The sequence below is a fragment of the Cryptomeria japonica genome, chromosome 8 (assembly GCF_030272615.1).
Source record: "Cryptomeria japonica chromosome 8, Sugi_1.0, whole genome shotgun sequence".
NCBI lineage: Eukaryota > Viridiplantae > Streptophyta > Pinopsida > Cupressales > Cupressaceae > Cryptomeria > Cryptomeria japonica.
Window position 1 is genome coordinate 54,941,660 of NC_081412.1, and position 21,909 is coordinate 54,963,568.

Below are 21,909 nucleotides of genomic sequence, written 5' to 3' on the forward strand. Positions count from 1 at the left end.
ATCATATGGTGTCCTAAGGGGTCATAGAATGCCATATGACCCCTCGAGACACCAATGACCCATAACAACACTATATGGTGTTCTATGACCCTTTCAGACACTATTTGGTGTCGTTATAGGTTCTATGGTGTGCTAAGGGATAATATTGTGTCATATGACCCCTTAGGATGCCCTTTGACCCCTTAGATGTTGTTAGCAATCATATTGTGTTATAAGGATCATATTGTGTCCTTGATTCGATCTCTCTTCATCTCCCTCCCCCCTCCTCCTTCTCTCCCTCTCTCTCTCCCCTTCTCTTTTCCTCCATACCCCATCCTTCTCTCTCTCTCTCTCTCCCCTTCTCCCTTCCTCCATACCCCATCCCTCTTTCTCTTCTTCTCTCCCTTCCTCTTTCTCTTCTTCTGTAGTCCCTATAGTCACAATTGAGATCAGTCCTATAACCTTGTAAATTTAATAGCATCATATGTTTTAGAACTTAGGCACTACTCTTAGGGTTAGGTCAAGCTCTTACACTTTCTTTTTCACAAAGCCTTGTTGTTTGTTCACTTGGAGTCTCTCTTATGCTGACAATGGTCTAACTTAGCTATATCAAAACTAAACTACTCATGTTCTATTCATAACTTTAAGTTTAATATATCATTTTATTAGCCCACGATATGACCCCTTAGGTGTCATTAGAGGTCATATTGGGGTGAATTCACAAAGCTGGTTCCCACTTTTGCCAACGAAGGAATTTGGCAAAAGTGGGAATTTCGGATTTGCTAGTGTTCGAGTGAAATACAAATGTTCGCTCGGACTACCCCTGGGAGTCCGAGCGAACCAAACTATTCAGTTGGGTTCGCTCGAACATCAAGTGGGTTCGCTCGAACATCGAGCATGCCAAAATCGAGCTCACTAGTTCGAGCGAATGGGGGTTCGCTCGAACCCCTTTTGGTTCGAGCGAACCCAATCCGATCGAACTCGTGTTCATTCGAACCCCAAAAATTAGAAGTTTCTCTCAAAAAATTTCAGAGTTCTAAAGAATTAATGACTTCGGAGCTCTGGTTCAATGCACGAATGAAATAATCTTGATAACCCAAAAATATTAGATGGTAGTACTCGAAGCAAGCTTTCCAACGAATATAATTTTGTTATATTTTGAATTTATTATGTTCTTGATTTTTTAATTTTATTAAAAATTGGTTTTTCACCGAACATGAACTTCTCTGTTCAACGCATTGGGAAAAATAAAAAACTAATTCAAAAAAATTCTGAAAAATATCTATGCCCTTGGTATTGATGTCTTCTTTCTAACAAAAAAAAAAAAAATTGAATTTTGATTTATATAGAACAAGTTATGTGTTCAAACGTAAACCTATGTTTGAATTATGACTAGTTAGACTTCAAAACTTTATAAAATGAAAAATATTGAACATATCGCTATAAAACCAAATGCAAGTCCTGGATATTGATGTTACAAACCAAAATTTGAAAGAATTGAGTTTTTATCATTTATAGAAAAAAAGTTATGCATTTCGGGAGGCACATCACTCTTAAAAAATGTAGTTTGTTGTAAAAAACTACTTTTCGAGGGAGATGGAAAATTTTTTAAAAAATCTTTCAAAAAAATTTGAAAAAAATGTATATAGAATCTACAAACAAAATGCTAGAAATCACTAATTTACATCATCTTCAAATTTTTAATAGTTTAAAAGTTATAGTTCTCGGAAGTTGAAGATTATTTTAAAAATGTACATCTCAGTGTCAAAAGTGGCAAAAAAGTGGGAACCATTATTGTGAGTTCACCCATTGTTTCCTAAGAGGTCATATGGTGTACTGTGATCCCTTAAGACACCATATGACCCCTTAAGACACCATATGACCCATAACAATACCATATGGTGTCCTAAAGGGTCATATGGTGCTCTATGACCCCTTAGGACACTATTTGGTGTTTTTATAGGTCCTATGGCATGCTAAGGGATAATATAGTGTCATACGACCCCTAAGGACACCCTATGAGCCCTTAGATGTTGTTAGGGGTTATATTATGTTGTAAGGGTCATATTGTGTCCTGGATTCGATCTCTCTTCCTCTCTCTCCCCCCTCCTTCTTCTCTCCCTCTCTCCCTCTCCCTCTCTCTCTCTCTCTCTCTCTCTCTCTCTATTCCAGCTCTAGTTGCAGTCTCAGTTTAATCTCTAGCCCTAGCTCCAACAGCTACTCTATTGTATTTTAAGGTTAAAGTCTATACGCTATATAAGATCCATTTTGAGATCGATCTAGGTGTATTGTGAAGATCCAGTGATTGTCTACCTAGCTCAAGATCTATTGGAGATACTTTTTTGGAAGATCTAACCGGTTCCCATTTTATTTCAAAATTATGTTGTCATGGTCATTTGAAATAATCTTCATATCACCATTTTCTAACAAAAATTATGTTGTCCTGGTCATTTCTCTCTCTCTCTCTCTCTCTCTCTCTCTCTCTCTCTCTCTCTCTCTCTCTCTCTCTCTCTCTCTCTCTCTTCCTCTCCCTTCTCCCCTCATATCTCTGTCTCTGTCTCTCTCTCTTTCTCTCTCTCTCTCTCTCTCTCTCTCTCTCTCTCTCTCTCTCTCTCTCTCTCTCTCACCCTCTCCCTTCCTCTGTACCCTTCTTCTCTCCCTCCTTCCCCCCTCTTCTCTCCCTCTTCCTCTCTCCCTCTCTCTACCTTCCCTCCGCTCTCTCTCTCTCCCTCTCTCCCTCTCCCTCCTTCCCTCTCTCTCTCTCTTCCTTGCCCTCCTCCCCTCCTTTCTCTCTACCTCTCCCTCCTTCCCTCTCGCCCCCTCTCCCCCCCCCCTCTCTCTCTCTCTCCCTTCTTCCCTCCTTCTCTCTCCCCCCCTACTCTTCCTCTCCCTTCCTCCATACCCCTTCTTCTCTCCCTCCATCCCCCCTCTTCTCTCCCTCTACCTCTTTCCCTCTCTCTACCTTCCCTCCTGATAGTTCTGATACTAATTGTTAAGTACAGATGCCAAGCTAACAAGATGAGAGGGGGGGGGGGGTAAACCATACAAACTTAATCTTCAATATATTCAACAGATTCAATCTCGGTAGCTTCAACAGATATATGTAACCAAAACTGTAAAACATGAAAACTCATAAACAGATAACATCACAACACATTCAACACCAAATTTAATGTGGAAACCCAAATAGGGAAAAACCACTGTGGGATTTTGGACCCACAAAGAAATATACTCTTCTAGAGTATGCTCGATCAAAAGAAAATGTTGTTAAAGATTACAAACACATTGCTCGATGTGACCCGGTTAAGGGATTTCCCTCAGATCTATTAGGAGCTTCCCTTTGTTAGAAGTGACCTTGTCAAAGGGTTTCAAACACTCAATCAGAATGTCACCTTGCTAGAGGATTTACAAATAAGACTGTTAAGTCTAATTGGTTAAGAGGTTTTCTGTCACTTACAAATAAACAACTGTAATGAGTATGTCTGCAACTTTGCATCTAAAATGCTAAAGTAGATTCTTATTTGCTTAATACAATCTAGTCATAGGACTTATCATGTCCCTCTGTTGGGCTCCTTACTCTGTTATTTAAACAGGTCTTCAAGCTTCTGTGCTCGGTAATCACTATATAGCATCCCTGTGCTTACACTTGCCTGCATACATTGTTTATCAACAGTTTCTTATTTATAAACAATTTGCTAACCACTTAATCTCATTGATCACATTTCCCATGATCAATCTTAGGCATCAGATCTCCAAACTTGACCAGGTTCAATGTATCCTTCGATCTAAAAATGTTTTACCTCGCCTTGGAACTTGTGCTAGGGTATTGCAGTTCAATCTAAGCTGTAGATCTTCTTGCCAATCTTCCATTGCCATAGATCCTTAACAAACTTCATACACGGCTTATCAATCATTTAATCATATCCAGCTCATCAACTTCCTTCATTAAATAACACATGTATTTATCCAATGCATTCTGTTATTACTCAGTTGCAACTCGGTAAATACTAAACTTTACTCAGTAGACATTCCTCCATTAACCGATAGCAATAACCTTAGGGTTTACCGACTAGGTTCCTTAGGGTTTACCGACTAGGTTCTTTGCTCGGTAACATAGTATAGTATTATCCTTACAAACAATAGCATATGTAGGATATCAAAACAATCTAAACATCATGATCTCATCATTGTCTAACTCGGTAATAGTTGCCCATTGAATAACTTATTCCTCCCCTTATTCATCACATTCTTTCTGTGTCTTTTACCGACATCTTAATTCTCTTCAAAACATACTTCTTAAGATATGGCAAGATCATACTAAATCAGAAAATAAATTTCTTGACATCAATGACAAAATAATATTGTTAAGACAGTAAACATGCTTAATCAGTTATATCCATAATCATCAACAACCTTCTCAATATCCTTATTGAAATGCCAACAATCTCCCTTTGTTTGTTATAATGCCAACAATCTCCCCCTTTGGCATTGATGGCAAAACCAATTGATTTGACCTAATTGATTCAGATTGTTGTGAGATTCTAAAATGCTCTCCCCCTATCATCAGTCTTCTCCCCCATACATTAGTCTTCCCCCCCTTTGACAACAATGCCAAAAGAAAACTAATACATAATTTCTTCCTTTGTGAAGTAATTCCTTTGCTGTTCGGTATCAACTCAGTCTCGGTTAGAGCATTGTCTACAATTCCTATTCGCTGTTTTGTTTCCTGCACACCTTTAGAAAACCTCCTAAAGTATATAAATCAGCATCAACTCCTAAAAGGTGTTTTTTAGAGACATCAAATTGATGCTTTCACCGAACTCAGTCAGTGAGTAGAAGATAGGGGTATGGCCCCTAACTTGCTTCTGAGATACTCAAAAGTGTCCCTTGGCAGTGGCTTGGTGAAGATATCTACTATTTGTTCCTTTGTGCTAACATACTCCAACACCACTTTCTTTTCTTGAACTTCTTCTCTAAGATAATGATATTTGATAAAGATGTGCTTTGTCTTAGACTGCATTACAGGATTCTTTGAAATGTTAATGGCACTAGTATTATCACAGAGTATAGTTACTGGCTCGGTAATTTTCTCATTTATGCCTTTCAACAGTTGTTTTATCCATGCTATATTGGTACAATTCAATGTTGTAGCAACATATTCAGCTTCTGTTGTTGACTGTGAAACACATCCTTGTTTCTTGCTAAGCCAACTTACTAGTCTTTCTCCTAAAAAGAAAGCTCCTCCACTTGTGCTTTTCCTGTCATCAATGTTGCCTGCCCAATCAACATCAGTATAAACTTTTAAATCAAAAAAATTTCCTTTCTGATATAGTAAGCCATAATCCTTAGTGTCTTTCAAGTATCTGAAAATTCTCTTGATTGCTGTCATATGTGTTTCCTTGGGATTTGCAGAAAATCTTGCAACTATACCTACTACATGTGCTATATCTGGCCTATTGTGAACAACATATTGCAACTTTCCAATCATAGATCGGTAAATTGTCTCATCAATAGATGCAGATTCATCATTCTTTGATAGTTTACAGTTGGTGGTCATAGGAGTACTTACTAGTTTTGAATCCTCCATTCCAAATTTCTTCAAGGTTTCCTTTATGTACTTGGATTGAGTAATGAAGATCTCATCTTTCATTTGCAGTATCTGTAGACCTATAAAATACTTTATTTCACCAATTAATGACATCTCAAATTCTTTGCACATTTCATTTCCAAAGTTCTTGCATAAAGAGTCATTTCCACAAAAGATAATATCATCAACAAATATGGTTGAGATTAGTATTTCTTTTTCTTCATCATTCTTCATGTACATATTACTGTTTTCACTAGTTCTTATAAAACCAATCTTGATTAAATTAGAATGCAATCTCTCATACCATGCTCTAGGTGCTTGCTTTAGACCATATAAAGCTTTGTTCAGTTTACATACCTGATCTTTATTCTCTCCTTCAACAAATCCTTCAGGTTGTTCAATAAAAACTTCTTCTTCTAATATACCATTCAAAAATGCCGATTTGACATCCATTTGATATAATTTGAAATTCTTGTAAGTAGCATATGCCAACAATGTTCTTACACCTTCAAGTCTTGCCACATGTGCAAAAGTCTCACTATAATCTATTCCTTCTTCTTGAGCATATCCTTTGCAAACTAGTCTTGCTTTATTTCAAATGACCTCACCTTTTTCATTCAGCTTGTTTCTGAAAATCCACTTTATACTGATTACATTTTTGTCCTTCAGTATTGGGACCAGTGTCCATGTGTCATTCTTCTTGATTTGATCAATCTCTTCTATCATAGCATTTATCCAATCTTCACTATTAAATGCCTCTTTCACTATCCTTGGTTCAAATTCAGATATCAGACATCTGTTCTATCTCAGTTTGCTCCTTGTCATCACTAGATCATCCTTATCTCCTATAATTTGACTTGATGCATGATTCCTTCTGACATACTTGGCTAATACATGCTCGGTGGGCTTTGTATGATCTTCTTCATCACTTGGTAACTGGATATCCTCTTTATTTTCTTCAGTAATTCTCTCGGTAGGACTTGTCGGTTGAACATAGACAAATTCATCATAATCTTCTATTTCCTTGGAATTTCCTTCATCATTTCTTTCTGCAAATTCATCAATTTTCACATTTACACTTTCTACTATTTTGTTAGATGATTTGATCAGACATTTAAATGCTTTGCTTCCAGAAGAATAACCTAGAAATGTTCCTTCTTCACTTTTGATGAAACTTTCCATTTCTATCATCTTTGTGTACATAGCATCTACTTCCAAAGATTTTAAAATAACTTACATTAGGTTTCTTGTCATACCAAATTTCATATGGTGTCTTCAAAGTTCCTTTCTTTAGTTGTACTCGGTTCAGGGTGTAAACTGTTGTGCTTATTGCTTCTCTCCAACATTGTTGTGGTACTTTCTTTTCAATCATCAGGGTTTTGGCACAATCCACAATAGATCTGTTTCTTCTCTCAGCAATTCCATTTTGTTGTGGATTTCTCGGTGTAGAGACTTGTCTTTTTATACCATGATCATTGTAGAATAAGTTGAACTCATCAGAAGTGAACTCTCTTCCTCTATCAGATCTAGGACACTTCAGTTGTCTTCTTGTTTCATTTTCAACTCTTTCCTTGTACCATTTAAACATTTGAAAAGCTTCTGATTTTTCTTTTAAAAACATAATTGACATCATCCTTGAATAATCATCCACAAATAATATGAAATACTTATCACCATAATAACTTTGAACTTTCATAGGACCACAAAGATCAGTATGCACAAGATCTAAAATTCCCTTAGAAGTGTAGGACTTACTTGTAAAGCTTGATCTTGTCATCTTACCCATCTTGCATCCTCAGCACATAGCATTCTTAGGTTTCTCAAGACTCGGTAGACCTCTTACTTGATGCTTCTTACTTATTTTGATCAGATTATCAAAATTTACATGACAAAACCTTTTATGCCATAACCAGGTATCATCTATCTTTGCATATAGACACTTATTCTGAGTTGAGTCAAGATGAAATGTGTTACCTTTTGTTTGTATCCCGGTAGCTGCTAACTTTCCATGCTTGTCATGAACTTCGACAATTCCTTTCTGAAACTCTATTCGATATCCTGTATTGTTTAGCTATGCTACACTCAACAAATTGTATTTCAAACCTTCAACCCAATAGACATCATTACATTTAGCATTTTCAAGAATTTTTATGGATCCTTTACCTCTTACTGGACATGGTACATCATTACCAAATCTTACATAACCTCCATCATAATCTTCTAATATAACAAACTTGTGTTTATCACCTATCATGTGATGTGAGCATCCACTATCTATGATCCAAGAATCATTAGTATTTATGTGAGATATTAAATCTTTTTCTTCATACCTTTCTTCATCTGATCCATCTTTGATAGCCACATAAACAACTTCCTTTGTATTAGTTTCATATGATTTATCATCATTAGATTCCTCATCAGCTATTAGGCATGTCTTTTTATCTCTTCTTTTGAAGTCTCAGTGTCCTCTGTAATGATTATCTTTCTGTTTGTCATCACAGTAATCTCTCTTTTCACTAGATTCTCTGTCAGGATAGTTAGAAGCCATATGTCCTATCTTATCACAATTGAAACATTTCAAAGGTAGTTTTCTTTATACTTACCTTTGCCTCTCGGTAACCTTCTGGCTAATAGTGCTTCAAACTCTTCTTGCTTCTTGATTTCCTCATACAGTATGTGCACTTTTTCCATGTTCTTGCGAAATCTTTTACTTGCTCCACTATGATCCTCTTCAGTGTACTTACTCATTCTATCATTGTAATCATTAGATTCACCAATATGAAAAGAACTGAAAGCAGATTCTACTTTATTTACTGAAGACCCACTATTATTAAAATTACTTAATTCAAATGTATGTAGCTTACCGATAGTAGCATCTAAAGAAATTGGCATATTGGGTATAGACCTCAATAAATTGATTGCAGAGACTCAGATTGCATAAGCTGGTAGAAAGGTTCTTAACAACTTACTTGTTATATCCTTTTCTTCAATAGTTCCACCTACTCCTTTGATTTGATTGACAATTTCTTTTAGTCTTGTAGTGTACTGGGTTATGTTCTCACCTTCATTCATCCTAATAGATTCAAGTTGTCCTCTTAGACTATCCACTTTTTCTCTTTGAAGATATTCATCACCACCATACACAAATATGAGCTTGTCCCACATTGCCTTGCATCATTGCAGCCTTCTAGATCATTAAACTCTGAGTCGGTCAATGCAGATATTATTTCAATCATTGCCTTAATATGTTCTTGCTTTGCCTTTATCTCTTCCATTGTCAATGGATAGGTGCTAGGTGTAATGAAATCATTCTCTAGATAATATACAACATATTCTCCAATTCCTGATAGGTGCAGCTTCATCCTTTTCTGCCATGTAGAGAAACTTGACTTGTTCAGCTTCAGTGCATCCCTCTTATACATCTTTGGATCTTTGCCTCAAGTACCTTTAAACTTTTCTTCTGGAGTCCAAATCTCTGATACCAATTGATAGCTCTGATATTAATTGTTAAGTACAGATGCCAAGCTAACAAGATGAGAGGGGGGGGTGAATCATACAAAATTAATCTTCAATATATTCAATAGATTCAACCTCGGTAGCTTTAACAGATATATGTAACCAAAACTATAAAACATGTAGACTCATAAACAGATAACGTCACAACACATTCAACACTAGATTTAACATGGAAACCCAAATAGGGAAAAACCACTGTGGGATTTCGGACCCACTAAGAAATATACTCTTCTAGAGTATGCTCGGTTAAAAGCAAATCCCGTTAAATATTACAAACACATTGCTAGATGTGACCTGGTTAAGGGATTTCCCTTAGATCTATTAGGATCTTCACTTTGTTAGAAGTGACCTTGTCAGAGGGTTTCAAACACTCAATCAGAATGTCACCTTGCTAGAGGATTTACAAATAAGACTTTTAAGTCTACTCGGTTAAGAGATTTTCTGTCACTTACAAATAAACAACAGTAATGAGTATGTCTACAACTTTGCATCTAAAATGCTAAAGCAGATTCTTATTTGCTCAATACAATCTAGTCATAGGACTTATCTTGTCCCTTTGTTGGCCTCCTTACTCTGTTATTCAAACAGGTCTGCAAGCTTCTATGCTCGGTAATCACTATGTAGCATCCCTGTGCTTACACTTGCCTGCATACATTGTTTATCAACAATTTCTTATTTATAAATAATTTCCTAACCACTTAATCTCCTTGATCACATTTCCCATGATCAATATTAACCATCAGATCTCTAGACTTGACCAGGTTCAATGTATCCTTTGATCTGAAAATGTTTTACCTCGCCTTGGAACTTGCATACATTTCTTGGAACTTGTGCTAGGGTATTGTAGTTCAATCTGAGCTGTAGATCTTCCTACCAATCTTCCATTGCCATAGATCCTTAACAAACTTCATACACATTGTATCAATCATTTAATCATATCCAGCTCATCAGCTTCCTTCATTAAATAATGCATGTATTTATCCAATGCATTCTGTTATTACTCGGTTGCAACTCAGTAAATACTAAACTTTACTCGGTAGACATTCCTCCTTCATTAACCAATAGCGATAACCTTAGGGTTTACCGACTAGGTTCCTTAGGGTTTACCAACTAGGTTCTTTAGGGTTTACCGACTAGGTTCTTTGCTTGGTAACATACTATAGTATTATCCTTACAAACAATAGCATATGTAGGATATCAAAACAATCTAAACATCATGATCTCGTCATTGTCTAACTCGGTAATAGTTTCCCATGGAATAACTTATTTGTCCCCTTATTCATCACATTCTTTCTGTGTCTTTTACCGACATCTTAATTCTCTTCAAAACATACTTCTTAAGATATGGCAACATCATACTAAATCAGAAAATCAATTTCTTGACATCAATGACAAAATAATATTGTTAAGACAATAAACATCCTTAATCAGTTATATCCATAATCATCAACAACCTTCTCAATATCCTTATTGAAATGCCAACAATCTCCCTTTGTCTGTTATAATGCCAACACCTCCCCCCTCTCTCTCTCTCCCTCTCTCTCCCTCTTCTTCCTTCCCTCTCTCTCTCTCTTCCTCACCCTCCTCCCCTCCTTTCTCTCTCCCTCTCCCTCCTTCCCTCTCTCTCTCTCTCTTCCTCTCCCTCCCTCCCCCCTCTCCTCTCCCTTCCCCCTCCTTCTCTTGCCCTCTCCCTCCTTCGCTTCCTCCCCCCTCCTGTCTCCCTCCCCCCTATTCTTCCCCCTTTACCTCTCTCTCTCTCTCCCTCCCTCCCTTTTCATTCACATTTTTCTACTACCAATAGCGCATAAGGGGTACTGGATGTATTAGTTCACTACCCTGCCATAACTTTTTTTAGGCATAGGAGTGCGTACGCGGTACTTATTACTTGTAAGAGCGTACGGGGTACTGAGCACATTATTTGCTACCCTACAATAACATTTTTTAGACTTAGGAGGGCGTGAGCACTACTTATTAGTACAAAATAGGAAAAAAATACCATTGGGCTTGCCAACATTTTATGGACTAAAAGCGCATACGCAGTTATTAATGTAGCGCGTACATGGTACATAGACATAGTTTTAGTTTCCCAAAAGCCTCAATGGCCGCAAAAGAATTTTTTGAGGTCGTTGGAGGCCCCACTGGAACTGTGTCTACACTTCTATCACTGTTTTATACATAGAAGTAAGTGAATCAATTGTTTTTGCAAGACTTCAAATAATTGAATTATTGTTCTTATTACTTTTGTCAATAGTATTGTGCTTGTTTAATAGTTTGATTCCAAAAAATAGTGATAAGATGCATATTTATGGTTATTTGTTTTTTTATGAACTTTTGTTTACATATATATGTAATATGATTCTATTTAGGACAACCGATATCAACCATGGGAAAGAACAAGCGAGGAACGATGGAACAAGGAGAGGTTGAAAAGGAAAGACAAAGGCAGCATATGAAGAAATTGTGTGACATAAGAAGAATGGGAGAAGAAGTTATGTCATCCTCAACATCTCAATTTGATTTACCAAATGAACATAATGCACCTAATACAATTGAAGAAGACACATTTGATTTACCATATGAACCTAATGCAATTGAAGAAGATACCGCATTGAATAATCAATTAAATGATGAACATACACCTTCTATATTTGATGAATTGAATGTACATAATGCACCGATGTTAACATCTGCTAGAATCATTCGTAGGAAATCAAAGTATCTGATTGACATTGATGAGAATATATTGAAGCCAATGCCCAATAAAATGAATGAACGAATTTGTAGGAGAATGGTTAAAAGAATATGGCAAAACTATTTTGAAAACTTAAATCAAACCACAAGATGTCAATTAATTGTTTAAATGATTAAAATTTTGAATTTTAGAGAGACAATGAAAATTCTAGGCCTAAGATCATCTGAAAGTAACAGTGAAAGAACTATTGTGAGAAATATATTTGATGCATATCAATCTATTGGTTCAAAATCATGTACTAAAAATTCTAATGCTACTCAATGTGTCATTAAATCGACCATAATGAGCAAGAAAATTAAAAAAAATTGTTTGATAAGAAAAACAAGTCATTAAACATTAGTAGAACAACATTAAGTAAAGCATTAAAGAGACTGGAAAAAATAGGGGAACCTAATAATAACTCTCTTTGGGCATTCTCGGGTAGACTACCACGCAAAGACAAGGTTGTTGTTGATGCACTAAGAACATTAATTAAAAAAAATTGGCATGACAACACAATAATTTTGTCCAACCAAAGATATGTTGTTAGAAGGCGAATTGGGTCTACAAATTGTGAGCCACATGCCAAACACTATTTGGATATGACTCAAACAAAATTTTATGAAAGATTCCTTCAAAAGTTTCCACAAATAAGAATTTCTCAAAGATTGTTTGAAATGGCAAAACCTTTTTATATTAAGATTAATGATGTACGTACCACGTGTTGTTGTAGAATGCATATTGAATTTTCCATGCACTATGATATTTTTTGTCATATTTATTCTACTTTACACACTACCGATGTTTTGGAGGAAGGCAATATACAAGCACCTCCTAAGTCAGTAAGAGAATTTATTTCAAGTGTGCTATGTAATAGACATGATGGTTGTATTTATTATAAGATGCCTTGTTTGGAAGGTTCTTGTGCTATATGTGGTGGTTTGCAATGTTTACCAAGATACATACATTTTGAGAGCACACATGAAATTGGTACGAAACTAGTTTCTTTGAGAAAATACAAGACAGTCACATATGGAGTTAAACATAGAAAATATTTTAAGAGATGTGAGCTAGTGAAAAATGATATATGTATAACTGAATTTATGAAAATGTTTCAAGAGAAACTAGTTTATGAGTACATAATGCATACACATATAGCTCGATGGTTAGATAAGAAATCCAAATTATGTAAGGACACATTTCCTCTTGGCAACATTGTCTCTATCATTGATTTCACTGAAAATTATACACTACAACCTCAAAATAAACTGCAATCTATGTATTATCACTCTACGCAAGTTTCTATTTTTGCACACATAGCATTCATGCATGCAGATGATAGCACAGAGGAGGATAGAAAGGTTGTAAGAGAGTATCTTTTCTACATAAGTGATGATCGTACTCATTCATCAGAGTTTGTACAAGGATGCTTTAAAGTTTTCTATGATAGTTTAAGGGAAAGGAACATATGATACAACCAACACTTAATATGGTAAGATAATTACACCACACAATTCAAGAATGCAAGGATGTTTTATTGGTTGACAAGGATGCATATGACAAGTTGTGTACAACATTTTTAGAATTTCACTGAGGCTAGACATAGTAAGAGAGAGCATGATGGTGCAGGAGCATGTGTGAAAAGAGCCCTAGCTAGAGAAGAATTGAAGTACAAAGGTTGTGCTGAGTTGATAGATGCATAAACAATTGTGTGATAGTGTAAGTCTACGATGGGTCCAGGTATTTTAGGTACGTCAATGGTTCATAGATATTTTTGGTTGATCACTGAATCTAACATTGAAAACTATCTAGATTGTTGTACAGTTGCAGGATCGAGTGACATGCACTCATTTATGAGTTCAAATTCAAGTTCACTGGTAATTTATACGAGACAGATGGTATGTTTTTTCTCTTCATGCATGTATTGTTTGTTAGAAGAATTTGAATCACAAGAGTGAGTTGACCATTGGTTCCCATTGATTCATATCAAATTCCCAAAGCACTACAATTGAGCCAAATGGAGACATCAGTGGATTTTGACCATGTATCCGACCTAGTGGATTCAAGTGATTTTTTGAGTTAATTTTTTTGCAAGTATTCTTTTTGGTTCATTTTGTTGTACATCATACTTTATTTTTGGTATTAATTAACACTTTCTAAAATGTAGGTCATGTGTATGAAGTTGTTGCAGAAGAGAACAATGAAGAAGGAACATATTACTATTTGTGTCGTTGTGTTGAGCCAAAAAGAAAATTGACAACCACAATCATTGACGGAGAGGGTATTGAGTAACCAATAGGGTTTGTTGTCATCACAGTAACATGGCTTCGAAGATACCCTATCAATAATTTTGATGTTTGGTTGTTCGAGGACTTTGAAACACATAGACATATTCTTCATTTCTCTAACCTTATTGTTGCAAAAAATATTCATTTGATGAAGTATCGTGGTAGACCTAATAACAAGATTTTATGGAAAGTTCATGAATCTAACCATGAGGCAATACTTGACACAATACGGGTTAGAGTCGATCCTGAAGGCTCACTTGATTGATTCTACGGTTCAAAGTAGAATGATTTTGAGAATTTTGTATAAATCGTCGACAAACTGTTCTATATTCATTTTTTGTATATATAAATACCCATGAGATGATTTTTACATGTTTAGGGCATAATTTTGTATATTTAAATGGCAATGAGCTAGTTTGTAGATATGTACATGCCAAATTTTGTATATTAAAATGGCGAGAAACTGAATCACACATATTGTAATGCCAAATTTTGTTTAAAAGCCCATGAGATGATTTGTAAGACAATTTTTGGTATAATAAAATAGCCAAGAGCTGATTTTGTTGGCATTATGTGAACTGGTATGTGGACATAATGACATTGTATGTTGTCATTGGTGTCAATATGTTGAAGAGGTATGAACTAGCATATGTGAGAACCGGTATAACACTGTGAACCGGCATTTGTGCCAAAGTGAAGCGGTGTGCTTGTTCAAGGTGAACCGGCACATGGAAGCGTTGTATGACTACCGGTTGGTAGTCTCAACTTCAGGGTTTCTGGTTGAAGTGCTTCAAGCCTGTATGGCTCAACCGGTGATCTTTGTGTGATGCGTAAGCAATATAACAAAGAACAGATTGTGTTGCCACATCAGCCTTGTGCGCGTGAAGGATCTTACATGAAGAAGACTATCCCTATCTACCTCGGGAATGTGCAAAGTTTATAAATGGTAAAAATACATGATGGATTATCAGCTGCCATGAAATCAGTGGATAATGAACAATGTAGAATGTCTTGAGATTTATTCAAGATCTGCTGCATTTAATATAGTATGATCAATGATCAGGATTGAGCTGTTTAAATTCCTTAACCTAATAGGTCTAGGGTTTAGGGTTTATGCTACCGACCTATCTATTGTCCTATAAGATCAATGTTGTGATTCTTTTAGAGGTTGTTCACAAAAGCTATGTGTGAGTATTCAAGAGAAGGGATACGAGATCCTTGTCAGACTAGAGGAGAGAAGTGATACCTGTAGAGTGTAAGTGTAGAAGGTGAAGAAGAGCTTAAGTGGATCTGCATTGGCATTGAGTGTTGTTACCAGATCATTGTAATACCTATTGATCTCTAACCACCTCAATAGTTGGAAAATCCGCTAACAAGGTAGCCTTAACTGACTTGCTATAAATCCCTTAACAAGGTAACTCAAAGTTATTGAGATCTGGAAAGCTAGTGAGCTCTGGAAATCCTTTAGCTATTGAGTTCTTGAAATCCTCTAACAAGGTACCCTTAAAAGGGTTTAACCCTTAATCGAGTATTGTAGCCATCCCTTAACCAGGTGATCTCTAACAGGATTGGTTCCTAGCAGAACCTTTTGTAATGTCTTTAACTGGACAAGGCTTCTAACAGAGTAGACTTCCAAAGAGTTCAACAACAAGCTTGTGGGTATTCATTCCCACCGTGGCTTTTCCCAGTTGGGTTTCCATGTGAAAAAATGTGTCATGTGTGATGCTTTTATCTTGTGATGCTTTGTTATTGCCTGTTAAGCATATGATGGTTCTGTGTTTTATGCCTGTCAATAAAACATGTTGAACTAGCTACTGTGAAGATATGATGATAGATTACCTATTCATACATAAGGGTGAAATGGTAGTGTAGTTCTGAGTTGAGTGGAAAGCTCAGTGAGTAACTGGTTTATGATTGTTTTAGTTGTTCTGAGTCTTACTGGTTGCACTCTATTTCAAACTGATGTCACTGTTTGCCAGTCATTTGGAGGGATTACTACTGAATTGGTTTAGGTCTGTATTTTGCCTATACTGATTCACCCCCCCCCTCTCAGTACCGGTTTGGTACTATTCATTGATCATTGAGTTATCAATTGGTATCAAAGCATCCTCGAGGTCCTCTATGTTGTAAGCTTAACTACTTGAGGTAAAGATCCCAGTCAAATGATGAAGAGGGAAGGTCCAAAGTTTAATAGGGAAAATTTTGGTATATGGAAAGATAGGATGAAGATATTCATCAGAAGCATGAGTGCTCAACACTGTAGTTATGTCGAGAATGTCTATGTTGTCCCTACCGACACTCTCACCGATGACCAAAAAAGAGAGATACAAGAAAATGGGTAAGTCATGGAAACCCTTATTAGTAGTCTATCTGACATTGAGTTTATTGATGTTCAGGACAAGGTAAATCCCAAAGAGGTATGGGATGCTCTTGAAAATATCTATGGTGGTGATGAACATGTTAAACAGGCCAAGGAAGAAAGCCTGAGAGGGAAATTTGAAGATATGAGGATGGTTGAAGGTGAGACCATTCAACAGTATGGAATAAGAATCAAAACAGTTGTTGGAGAAATCAAGAGTGCAGGTGGTAAAATAGAAGATTCCACTATGGTAAGCAAAGTCCTAAGATCCCTATTGTCGGTCTATGCAATAAGGGTTGTTGCTATTCAGGAGTTGAGATCAATAGACAAGACTAAGGTATCCTTGGACTCCATCATAGCCAAGTTGACAGCCTATGAACTAAATAGTTTTGATGGCAGCATTCAAAAGACTGAATCAGCTTTTAAAGCCTCTGCTATACCATCCAGAAAAAGAAAAAAAGCTAGCACTAGTGGTGAACCTGGACAGAGCAGAGAATGGATGATGAGGAGATTCTGATGGCATTTGAAGCTCTCCTTGCTAGGAAGCTTCCTAAAGGAACTGATAAATACAAAGGTAAGCTACCTTTGAAATGCTTTTCTTGTAATTGGATAGGACATATTGCTATAAACTATCCTAATGGCAATAACAAGGACAAACCAGAAAGGTTCAGGAAATTCAAAGGAGGAAACCAGAGAAACTATTTTGTGGTAGTTGATGAAGGTGTCACAGATGAATAATCAGAGGATTAATAAAATGAAGATATTGTGTTTGTTGCTATCAAAGAAGATGTGTCAGACAAGAAGGCTCTTGTCTCCCAGTTTGATAATTCCAATGAGTGGATCATTGACAGTGGCTATTCTCACCATATGACTGGTGACCGGAGAAAGTTTCTATCTTTGGAGGAGTATGATGGTGGTGTGGTTCGCTTTGGCAATGATGCACCATGCATGGTCAAAGGTAGAGGGTCCATCTCTTTGAATGGAAAGAGCAATGCTGACAATGTGTACTAGGTTGATGGTCTTAGACACAACCTTCTGAGGGTTGCCCAACTGAATGATAGTGGCCTCACTCTGGAATTCAAGAATGGAGTTTGCAGAATCAAAGGAAAAGATGGTGAACTGGTGGCCACTGGCATGCAGACCAAAGGTAACCTATTTCCTCTGAATGCAAATATAAGTACATGTCTTATGGCTAAGTTTGATGATAGTTGGGTATGGCATAGGAGACTCTGCCATGTAAGCTTTGATAACATTATGAAGGCTAGTAAGATCAAGGCAGTTAGAGGGTTGCCGGTACTAAGCAAACTGGATAATACCTTGTGCAGAGAGTGTCAATTGGGGAAAATGTCTTCCTCAGCCTTTAAAGGTAAATCTTTCATTGCTAACAACTTGCTTGATCTTGTGCATACCGATTTGTGTGGTCCTATGAAAACTAGAAGTGTGCAGGATGATAGGTACTTCATGATTCTCACTGATGACTGCTCAAGAATGATGTGGGTCACATTCTTGAAAGACAAGTCTAAAGCCTTTGTGAAGTTAAAATCTTTCAGAGCATTAGTGGGGAAGGAAAGCAGTAAAAGGATCAAGTGTCTCAGAACTGATCAAGGAGGGGAATTCACTTCCAGTGAATTCAACAAGTATTGTGAAGAATTTGGCATCAAGAGGCAACTGTCTGCCCAACGAACTCCACAGCAAAATGGCCTAGTAGAGAGGAATAATTGGACTATGGTTGAAGCAGCTAGAACCATGTTGATTCAAGAAAAGGTAGCTCACACCTTTTGGAGAGAAGCGGTGAGCACTGCAGTCTACACAATGAACCGGGTACTCATCAAGAAAGGTAAGGACAAAACTCCTTATGAGTATTGGACCGGTAAGACACCTATGGTTAGCTACTTTAGGGCATTTGGTAGCAAATGTTACATCAAGAGGAGTGAACATCAGGGAAAATTTGAAGCTAAATGTGATGAGGGAATATTCTTAGGATATTCCACCAAGAGTAAAGCTCTCAAGTGTTACAACAATAGGACTCAGAGAATTATGGAAAGTATCAATGTAAGAGTTGATGAATCCTCTGAGAAAACTAAGAAAACCGGCAATGAGCAAGTTGTAAATGAACCGATTGTCAATCAACCAAGTACCAGTAACAATGTTCTTGAACTGGTGAATGTTGATGCTGATGAAGATGAGGATGAAGAGGAAAAGCAAGAAGAACCAGTCAAGACCATTCCTCAGTATGTCAAGCTGAATCATGATCCTAACAGATCATAGGAGATAAGGATGCAGGAATCCTTACAAGAAGAAAGATCAGAGAAAACTCATGTATGATCTCTGAATTTGAGCCTAATCATTCAAAGAGGCTCATAAAGATGAAGACTGGATCAAGGCAATGGAAGAGGAAATTGACCAGATAGAGAAAAATGGTACATGGTCCTTGGTACCCAGACTGAAGCATAAAAATGTCATTGGTACCAAATGGGTCTTCAGAAACAAGCTGAATGAGGATGGTACAGTGATTAGGAGCAAAGCTAGATTGGTATGCAAAGGATATGCTCAAGAAGAAGGAGAAGACTATGGAGAAACCTTTGCTCCTGTAGCCAGATTGGAAGGAGTTCATATGCTTCTTGCATATGTAGCTTTTAAAGGCTTCAAAGTATATCCAATGGATATAAAATCAACATTCCTAAATGGTGTACTTGAAGAGGAGGTGTGTATTAAGCAACCAGATGGGTTTGCCCTGTCGGAAGACAGTGACATGGTATGTAGGCTACATAAAGCCTTATATGGTCTAAAGCAAGCACCTAGGGCATGGTATGAGCACCTACATTCCCATCTTGTGAAGATTGGATTTGAGAGAACAAGTGAAGATAGCAATATCTAGTTGAAGTCTGAAGGAGATCAAATCCTGATTTGTGAGGTATTTATTGATGACATTATTTTTGGTGGTGATGACAAGATGAGTCATGAGTTTGCTAATGAGATGAAGGAAGAGTTTGAGATGTCACTCATAGTGGAGATTAAGTTCTTCATTGGACTACAGATCCAGTAGATGAAAGATGGAATATTTATCACTCAGTCCAAATATGTCAAAGAGGTGTTGAAGACCTTTGGCATGGAAGATAGCAAACTGGTTGGTACACCGATGGTGACCAGTTGCAAATTGTCAAAAGAGGATGACTCTGCATTGGTTGATGAGAAGGAATACTGATCAATGATTAGTAAGTTGTATTGTGTAGTGCATAGTAGACCAGATATTGCACATGCAGTTGGCATTACTGCAAGGTTCCAGAAAAGTCCAAGAGAATCCCACTTGGTTGCAGTCAAGCGGATTCTTAGGTATCTAAAGGGAGTTGTTGACTATGGATTGTGGTATCCATATAGCAAGGACTTTAGCTTGAAAGTGTTCACAAATGCTGATTGGTCTGGTAATGTAGATGACCGGAAGAGCACAACCAGTGGTGCATTCTTCCTTGGTGGTAGACTGGTCTCATGGATGAGTAAAAAGCAAAGTTGTATCTCTCAGTCTATAGCAGAAGCAAAGTATGTTGCAGCTTTCATGAACTACACTCAGACAATCTGGATGAAGCATGTATTAGATGGCTTCAAAATTCCTGTATCTGAACCAGTAAGTATATTCTATGATAACACAAGTGCTATCAATATTTCAAAGAATCTAGTTTTACATTCTAGAACCAAGCACTTTGAGCTTAAGTATCATTTCTTGAGGGAAAAGGTTCAAAACAAAGAGATTACACTAGAGCATGTGTCGAGTAAGGAGCAGTTAGTAGACATATTCACCAAGTGTCTCCCAAAGACCACATTTACACACTTAAGAGGTGAGTTAGGGGTACTGCCCCTTTAGGAGGTGAACTAAAGGTATATGCTCCACATCAGTCATGTATTGCATAGTCAAATCTTTCTTTACGATTGATGTGTTGAAGGATGCTACTCCTCAGGGGGAGCAGCATAATGGAACAGGGAAGCTTGTGCCTCCACTTTGGCATTGTTGTCAAAGGGGGAGAAGATGTGAAGCAGAGAGATATCTTTGTATATTGCCATCAATGCCAAAGGGGGAGATTGTTGGCATTATGTGAACCGGTATGTGGACATAATGACATTATATGTTGTCATTGATGTCAATATGTTGAAGAGGTATGAACTCGCATATGTGAGAACCGGTATAACATTGTGAACTGACATTTGTGCCAAAGTGAAGTGGTGTGCTTGTTCAAGGTGAACTGGCACATGGAAGCGTTGTATGACTACTAGTTGGTAGTCTCAACTTCAGGGTTTCCAGTTGAATTTCTTCAAGCCTGTATGGCTCAACCGGTGATCTTTGTGTGATGAGTAAGCAGTATAATAAAGAGAAGATCATGTTGCCATGTCAGCCTTATGCGCGTGAAGGATCTTGCATGAAGAAGACTATCCCTATCTACCTCGGGAATGTGCAAAGTTTGTAAATAGTAAAAATGTGTGATGTATTATTAGCCACCATGAAATCGGTGGATAACAACTGATGGAGAATGTCTTGAAATTTATTCAAGATCTGCTACATTTAATACAGTATGATCAATGATCAAGATTCACCTATTTGAATTCCTTAACCTAATAGGTCTAGGGTTTATGGTTTATGCTACCAACCTATCTGTTGTCCTATAAGGTCGATGTTGTGATTCTTTCAGAGGTTGTTGGCAAAAGCTATGTGTGAGTATTCAAGAGAAGGGATAAGTGCAGAAGGTGAAGAGGAGCTTAAGCAGATCTGCATTGGCATTGAGTGTTGTTACTAGATCATTGTTATACCTGTTGATCTCTAACCACCTCAATAGTTGGAAAATTCCCTAATAGGGTAGCCTTAACCGGCTTGCTGTAAATCCCTTGACAAGGTAACTCAAAGTTATTAAGATTGGAAAACTAGTGAGCTCTGGAAATCCTTTAGCTATTGAGTTCTTGAAATCCTCTAACAAGGTACCCTTAACAGGGTTTAACCCTTAACCAAGTATTGTAGCCATCCCTTAACTGGGTGATCTCTAATAGGATCGGTTCCTAGCAGAACCTTTTGTAATGTCTTTAACCGGATAAGGCTTCTAATAGAGCAAACTTCCAAAGAGTTCAACAACAAGCTTGTGGGTATTCATCCCCACCGTGGTTTTTCCTAGTTGGGTTTCCACATGAAAAAATATGTGTGTCATGTGTGATGCTTTTAACTTGTGATGCTTTGTTATTTCCTGTTAAGCATATGATGGTTCTGTGTTTTATGCCTATCAATAAAACTTGTTGAACTAGCTACTGTGAAGATATGATGATAGATTACCTGTTCATACATAAGCTTGAAATGGTAGTGTAGTTCTGAGTTGAGTGGAAAGCTCAGTGAGTAACTGGTTTATGATTGTTTTAGTTGTTCTGAGTCTTACTGGTTGCACTCTATTTCAAACCGATGTCATTGTTTGCTAGT

The 21,909-nt window shown here is 37.1% G+C and overlaps 1 protein-coding gene across 4 annotated transcripts in view; it reads right to left on the minus strand.

Annotated features, from left to right (window-relative positions):
• The window catches only part of LOC131078046 (UDP-glycosyltransferase 85A1), a 112,953-nt gene that overhangs the window by 30,610 nt on the left and 60,434 nt on the right, over nucleotides 1-21,909 (minus strand). The window lies entirely within an intron of this gene.